The 8,412-nt window shown below is 45.2% G+C and overlaps 1 non-coding gene across 1 annotated transcript; it reads left to right on the top strand.

Annotated features, from left to right (window-relative positions):
* The first annotated feature begins 2,411 nt into the window (after positions 1–2,411).
* Positions 2,412–2,571, top strand: LOC123613665 (small nucleolar RNA SNORA62/SNORA6 family). Its single transcript, XR_006721053.1, has one exon. It is a non-coding gene; the product is annotated as a small nucleolar RNA SNORA62/SNORA6 family (small nucleolar RNA).
* The last annotated feature ends 5,841 nt before the right edge of the window (positions 2,572–8,412 follow it).

Raw genomic sequence — 8,412 nt, 5'->3', positions numbered from 1 at the left:
TTTTGTACTACGCGTTAGTCCCCGGAAACCAACCTTGTACAGCTTTGCTGTGAGGGCGAGCTACTTCGTGAATGTTTGTCCAAGTCAGATGGATTGAACAGCAGTTCCTTACTTCACCCTTTCACAGCACTTTCCAGAGTTCCCAGAGATCTCGGTGTGTTCCAGAATAAACAGGCAGTTCAAAAAAAGACAATGCAGCCGACTTAAGGAGAAACTTGTTTGAGTTCTTGGTCACAGTCCTTGGATTTTCATAGCTCAAAGCAGCCAGGGGCCCAGAAGGAAAAAAATCACACCCTAACCAGGAAAAGATTGATACATAACCACCCCAGAAAAAGAACGTAACAATGGCAGTTCTTTTCCTGAGTAAAGGAATAAAGATAATTTCAGAGGGAGTTTTATTCTTCCTACTTCTTAAACATTTTTCATGAAAATGTTATTTCTAGTTAAAAGGCATGCATGATTATGGAAGAAAAATAAAAGGAAAAGGAAATGGCAGAAGGAAAAAACACTCACTCATAATCACATTAGCCCCAAAATAACAACAATGCGTGCATTAGGCTTTTCTATAGCCTTCTTTTTTGTTTGTTTTCTGACAGTATTTGGTATTCCACTTTTAAATCATCATTATAATACAAAAAAATGTTCTTATGATACAAATAAACACTTTCACTTTCCATAACATTCCCTCAGGTGGACGTGCTATGAATTATTTCTCTTTTGTTGGCCATTTAAATTATTTGCAAATTGCTTTCCCGTCAATAAAGTTCGAGGACCATCACCCATGCATGTCACGTTTTCAATATTTAGAATTATTTACTTAGAAAATATTTTTAAAAATAAAATTCCCAAGGCAAAGAGTTTGAATATCTTAATGGTTCTTACATAGAATGCTAAATTCACCACTTTCCTATTGAGATGTCAGAAGTTGAAAACAAATTTAGTGAGGGGGAGGGGAAATGAGCCGCTGACTGGCATCTTGTTCTCAGGCTTGCTCATGACCTTCCTGCAGGGAAAGCCCACTGCATTGTCCGGGGGAAGCATTTTCTCAGGGCTCAGGCCAGTAGAGGTGTGACCCATGAATTGGCAGATTTTCCTTGGCCAATTGCTTTTGACTTATTTAAAAAAAAAAAAAATAGTTACCACTATGACCAAGCCAGAGTCTGGCCTCTAGTTGTGGTTTCAAACAGACTCACTAAATTTAAAAACACAAAATCACATATGTGAGGCTTGTTCTGTTTTCTTTAGTCAGAGGCCTGCAGGATGTCTTGGGGATGGAGGGGTGGGGTGCACATGAGGACCAGTGGGAGGATGCAGCCCCCACCCTTGCCTCCACTGTCTGGTTTGTCCACCGTCCTCCTCTTTTCAACTGGTTTGGGAGGACAAGGGACAGAAGGGATCTGGAGAGCCTAGTTTTGTGTATTAATAGCCTCTTCAATAATCCTGAGAAAAGAAGAAACTGTTCTTTCAAAATGGGAACCCAGAATTCTTTGGAATCAATATTTATTCTCATCTTTTTTAGGAAAAAATGAGAGAGTCAGACTCTTGGAGTGAAGCTTCTGCCCAGGTGGCCATGAATATTTTTTCCTTTTCTTTTTCTAATTTTGTAAGTTATGTCCAACTTTTTCAAGTTTTATATGCTATGACCAACCTGTTATTGACCAATTGATAGGAAAATTGGAGGAAGGCAGGGCAGTATCCTCATCCGCTCACACCTGTCAATCAGCCTTGCCTCGTCCTGGAGTCTTCACGCGACTTCTGAGTATTTGGCAATATGGACTTTCAGTCCTGGTGGCTTAGAACCACGGCCATCATCACTCCGATAATTAAAGTGTCACTTTTGCTCCAAGGTACTTTTTCAATGTTTGTTCTCAGACACCAGCATCAGAGCTGTAAAGAAGGGTTATGGGAATTATTAAGCAAGAGCGTATACCCGACGCACCTCTCATGCTGAGAGCTACACCGCGTTGGATTCAAGCACAGCTTTTGAGTGGTTCCCACCTGCTAGCCAAAACTTGTTTGGAAACGTCTTGAGTCTGATGTGTCCAGGCCAGCTCTCCCCTGGTACATTTGCATGGAGGTAGAACAGATGGTCACCCCACATTAATAAAGACAATACAGCACCCCCCACCCAAAAGAATGCAGACTCCAAAACCTGAAAGAAAAGAAAACATTTTGTCCTTGACGTTTCTTCAGAGAACCGTCAGGAAGTGCAGACTTGGGGAAAGCACCCTACAAGTGTCACAGGTCGGAAGGAGAGTCATCTGATAAAGCTCCCAGCCTGTCTCTTGCAGAACAGCTCGGTGTTTGAGGACAGGTTCTGCGTTCTAATGGACACCGCCTCCTGCAGTCTGCATGGTCAGCAATGTGTTTCCGACCACTTTCTGATTAATCCCTTAAGAAAAGAGAACACCTCTGCTCATGGTTAGAGCTTGAAGTTGAGGCCACTGTTTGGCCGATGAACTGACAAGTGGGGGTAGTGTGGTACCCCGACATGAGGGGCAAGTTTCTCATTAACACTGCAAGGGTCTCTGGCCCCATGATTGGAGTTTGATAGTAACACTTGCTACAAGTATGATTTAAAAAATGAAAGAAGAAAGGAGAACATCTCTCCTGGGAACAACTTTGTCATCACCTTTCCTTTTGAAGATTTTATCAAAGCAAACAAAACAGCGCTCCTTCTGGGTCATCACACTGAGGGCGACCTAAGCAAGAAAGAGGAAGAATGCAGTTCACGGCTTATACTTTCACATGCCTTCCTAAAATGACCCAGTGAGTCCTGTGTGCCACCCACCACTGCCAATCCAAGTACTTTGCTCTGCAAGGCTGGTCTTCTCACTTCCCCCGAACACACCCTGCTATTCCAGCCAGAGTCCACACTGCTCCTTTCGCATCTCCTGCTTAAGTGGCCTTCTTCGGAGCTGGTTTGTGCCTAACACCTCCCTCAGCTTGGAGGCTCCCACAGCTTATGGAGTCCTGACTTCTCTACTCTTGCCATCTCTCCATCCCACACAGTTCTTTTTCCTCCCAGGGTCCCACCTGTGCCCACCCCACTTCGCTTTCTCAGCCATGCTCAAAGAACCCCCAAGACAAGAACCAGATCATAATTTAACTCTATTTTTATCTCCCCAAGAACCTAACAAAAAGTGGAGTTCATAAGGAGTGCTCGGGAAATGTTCCCACAGAGGGGAGAGGAAAACATCAAGGGGCAGAGAGGTTAAAAAGTCTGCCCAGGGGTAGGAGTTAATAAATGACAGAGCCAGTGTTCATGCCTCTTCAGCAGGTGGTGGTGGTGGTCGTCAGGACTGCGTGCTCACACTGTGAAGGTAAAGCAGCATTGCTCCTCAGCCTCCCACCGAGCCTGGGCAAGAGAGAGCTGATGGCACTTAGCATGTGCAAACTTTCCCTCCTCTCCTGTGGGAACTGTGCTGGTCATGGTGCTAAGAAAATGGTCCAGAGCAGAAGAGGCTGCCAGGTGAGGAGTCCTGCCTAGTTTCTGATCACCCATCCCTGAGTGCCCCTGGGAGTGACCCAACCACAGCTCACTCTCCAGTTCCTTTCAGCCTCACTGTCCTTTCAGCTTCCCCGATCACCTTTCAGAGGGTAAATTCAGTCTCGTGTACTTAATCTTAAAGTCTCTTCCCCAGTTCTGGGAGGTGAACAAGGACAGAGCCCAACTTTCTAGGCTGAAAATAAAAAATCAAATTGAACTCATTTACTGACTCTAAATAGCCTCTGTATAACAGCCAAGCCACCCCTAATTAAGTCTAAAATGATGCTCTCCTATGAGCTGTGCTTTATCGATTATACTCAGCTCAGCACCAATCAATCATTCTATCTAGGATGTCTATTTCAAGCTGCAACTGATGAGTGAGGCTTTATAACACTTCGTGGGATATACATGGGCTCCAGCTGGACACTGGGAGGTTGTTATTCAACCTCCCAGGCAAAGGTTTCCACCAGAGGTCTTGGATGCACTCCTCTGTGTCCCAGTGAGGCCCAGGTTGCTGGGTCAGCAAAGTTCTGATCAGCAGACATAAGGACGCCTTGTGTTCCTGGACCCAAGGGGGGAAAAAACCCAAATTCATCCTTTCTGGGGTTTCACTAAAACTCTGTCTCTGAAGACTTGGTGTATAAAGAATCTATAGCTACATTATAAGTCACCCCAAACTTCCTGGCTGAACACAATTACTTATTCAGCTCATGATTCCAGGGGTTGGCGATCTGGGCTGGGCTCAGCTGGCTGGTTCTTCCGCTTGTCTCGGCTGGGCTCACCCACGTGTATCACACCAGCTGCCCAGCCAGCGGGGAGCTGGCTGATTTAGGATGCCCTCTGCTGAGACAGCTCCTCTCTTCCAGTGTCTCCTGCCCTCCAGCAGGATCCCCCAGGCTCGTTCACAGGTCTGCTGCTGGATGGGGCTCCACGAGCCGCAGGAGAGAGAAAGCAGTAATGCAGGAGTGGTTTTCAAGTCTCAGTTTATGTTGCATGTTTGCCTTTGTTCTGTTAGCCAAAGTGAGTCACACGGACAAATCCAGAGTCAGCTGACCACTTGATTCTCTAGCACAGTTTTAATCTACCCATGGTCCTGCATTTCAGCTAATTTGGAGGTGGGGGGAGCATGACTTGAGTTCCTGCCTACCTTTCATTTTCAAAACATTATCTCTTGATCATCTACCATGTAGCAAGCATGGCTGGAATCATCTACATGGGTTGCATGATCCACACAGTAATCCTACAGGGCAGAAATTGTTGTGTCTATGTCACAGACAAGGGAAATGAGGCTGACACAGTGAAGCGAGCGGCTGGTCCAAGGTCGCCCCTCTTCCATAAAATGGCAGAGATGGGATTTGAACTCAGTTTCATTTGAGGCCAAATTTCATGCTCTTAACTATCAACCACCCCTTCCTATAAACCCCTAAATGTTTATTAAAATGCTTTAGTGTTTTCCTTTTCAATTATGAGGCACTGGATAACTTGCTAGAGAGGATGGTGATTACTATGCATACACTGCCACAGGCAGATGTGTCTGCTTCCAGAAGGTTCTTCCTCAAGGCCTAGAGAAGCCCAGGAGTGAAGACAATAAAAAGGCCCAGCTCTGCCCTCAGGCCTCTTCTGAAATGGGGCAGGTGAGCCGCAGGGAGCCACCGAGGCCAGGGCGGCTGTGGGTCCTCCGGGGGCATTCAGGGCTGCTGCGGGCCTGCCTGAGGGTACAACAGGGTGCCCCCAAAACAGAAAAAAGAGAATCACCCTCCACTTTCCAAGATGTCAAAGCCAGCTCCTCACATTTCACAGAGATAGATAACTGGCCATGATTGGCATACAGCTTGGAAAGAAAAGGTGCCCTGGGACCCCCTCAGGGGTCTCAGAAGAGAATCCTAAAGGCAAGAGCCTCAGATTAAACTGCCAGGTTCCATTTGCAGAAAGGAAGCCGCCGCTGCCCCAGCGCCTCCCTCCGGGGTGAGCCCCATGCGTTTACCCTCTTCGCTCTGCCGCTCCCAGCCCTGTGCTCACAGCGACCTGCAGAATCACAAGCTGCCAATTCAAGAGTCTGGAAACAGACTGGCTGGCTAGGAAGGGAATGAGCGGGGGGCTGGAAGGAGAGCAGGCCTGCTGCCCTTATTCAGTGCTCTGACAAGGGAACTGATTAGCGCCTTGCAGCACGTAAGAGGGTTTGAATTACGGCTTCATATTATACTTTCACTGCAGCCCTGGAAGGAAGGTCAAGAAGGGACAACCACCTTGGCTTTGCAGGTGAATGCAGCACTGATCTCTGTGGGTAACCTGCCCAAGATAGTGCCCTGATTGTGCGGCTTCGGTAAGAGCCACACCCAGGTCTTCGGACATCATGGTTTATGTTTTATTTTGCTTTAAATTTTCTCTCATGCTTGGCTTTCTGTGGACACCCTCGGTTCTTGAATTATTTGATGAAAGGAGTGCTTCTGTAATTCTAAGCATGGCCTCCCCACTTCAGTTCCTACAGCCACAAGTAAAACACCCCAAAACAACTCCTGCCGTGGCTTACAGGGCCAACATGGGCTATATGGGAATTAACACAACAGCAGTTACTTGTTTCAATTTTCAAGGTAGTTTCAACAGTACCTTTGGGTACCTCTCAAAGACTAACTCACTGAGAAAACTGGCCGGAAGAAGAGGTTCAGAGTCCCTAAACCCTCACTGACTTGTTCCCAAGGCTGTAAGGTCCCATGGCTCGAAAACCTCCAGCTGTCCCCCTGAGCACACAGGACAGCCACCATGTTGTCAGCTGGTCCACAAGACCTGCCACCATTAATCATGCGGTTTTGTTTATTTTCCCTACATCCTCAGCTTTGGTTAACTGACTCCCCAAAGTTCTCCCCAGCTCCTCTTTGTAGGAGATGGACTTTGCTTTTAGAATTTGTTGAGGCCCATTCTTAAGGATGGTTAGGCAAAACACCCTGGACTCATCCTTGATTCTTTCCTCTCACACCCTGTGTTCAGTCCATCAGCAAACCCTGGTGGCTCAGCCATTCTCACCACCCCCACTTCTCTGTGGCTGGTCCAAGCCCAAAGCCTCCTCAGTGTGGATTATTTGACATGATCACATATCACACTTTGTGGTGGTTATTTTTACTGCACTGGGTCCTCTTTGAGGACGGAGACTATTATTTTTATATCTATGTACAAGAATGCCACTGTCTCATGTGTGAATAGCCATTTACAGTTCACCCGCATTTTTCTTCTCACATATTGGACTCCACCATTTCACAGGTGAGGACAGTGGTTCAGAAAGGTCACCTACTACAGCTAAAGGTACGGATCTCCCGGGTGATAGAGTGGGCCTTCGGGTTCCAAATCCATTGCCTTGTACCTTGGAGCAGGCACTCATTAAATGGTCATTGAAAAGTATCCTTACTTTTTCTAAACAAGAGTAGGCAAAGGTGGGAGGAAACTTGAACCCTGCATCTATTCAGGTGTGTGTTTTGAAAGAATTCACCAGGGCAATTTATTAACTTAATTAACATGCTAACCAATCAAGACATTATCCAGAGTTTTGTTTGCATTGTTATAGGCCCCTCAAAAGGAGCTGAAGAATTTTTTTCACCGCCAGGAGTATTCAAAATGGCCCCAAACTGAAAACCATCCAAATTTTCATCAACAGGAAAATGGATTAAAAAAAATTACAGTATAATCACACAGTGGAATCCTACAAGGCAATGATAACAAATATAAATGAAACATTGTTACAAATGAATCACACACTCATGATGTTGAGTGGGAAAAAAACAAGACACAAAGGAGTATGTACAGAATCATTCCATTTACACCAAGTCTAAGAACAGGAAAAAAAATATTGATGACAGATGTCAAAATAGTAGTTACTTCTGGATGGTGGGGAGGGTGACTTTTGATTATGAAAGGGTACAAGGGAGCACTATGAGGTGCTGGGGATATTCCATGACAAGATCCAGCAAGCTCCAGCCATGGGACAAATCTGACCCATTGCCTGATTTGGTAAAGTTTTCTTGGGACACAACCAGGCCAATTTATTTACACACAGGCAATGACAGAAGGAGTATTACAAACAAAGACTTTCCCTCCCCCATTGCCCCACAGCCCGCTTTCCCCTTTGGTGACCATAAGTTTGTTTTCTATGTCTGTGAGCCTACTTCTGTTTTGTAAATAACTTCATTTGTATCATTTTTTTGAGATTCCACATATGAGGGATATCATATATTTGCTGTTCTCTGAGTTATTTAACTTAGTCTGATAATCTTTAGGTCCATCATGTTGCTGCAAATGGCATTATTTCATCTTTTTTATGGCTGAGTAATGTTCCAGTGTACTTATGCACCACATCTTCTTTATCCAGTCATTGTCAATAGACATGTAGGTCTGCAACTACCTGGCCCTCCACAGAAACAGTCTACTGACTTCAATTGTATATCGTGATCTGAGTAGTGGTTCCGAGCATGCTTACATATGAAAAACTCCATCAAACTATATACTTTCAATTCTTACTCTAAACACTTAAGAAGAAGGAAAGGAAGGGCAGGAAGGAGGGAGAAGGGAAACTTTAAAAATACAGAAATAGTCCTAGAACAAGTCACTTGTAAAGGTCATGCCGGGCATCCAGGGGTGGATGGGAAGAGATACAAGCACATTGTGAGCGAGAACTATGTCTGGAGCTGCCGAAAGGGGGAGTAATATTATTTTTCAAATGGACTCATTCCATCAAGGCTTTGCAACCATTTTTTGGAGTCACAGATGCTCTTGAGGCCCAACGTGAGCCTGAATCCTTACTCTCCTTCCTTCCTCAATGGGCGACTTTAAACAAGTACCTTACTATCACCAGCCCTCAATTTCTTCATCTGTAAAATAAATATAATAATAATACCTATCTCAGTGTAGGAGAATTAAAGGGCATTAATATATAT

The sequence above is a fragment of the Camelus bactrianus genome, chromosome 19 (assembly GCF_048773025.1).
Source record: "Camelus bactrianus isolate YW-2024 breed Bactrian camel chromosome 19, ASM4877302v1, whole genome shotgun sequence".
NCBI classification, from domain to species: domain Eukaryota; kingdom Metazoa; phylum Chordata; class Mammalia; order Artiodactyla; family Camelidae; genus Camelus; species Camelus bactrianus.
This window is presented reverse-complemented; position numbering and strand designations above follow the sequence as displayed.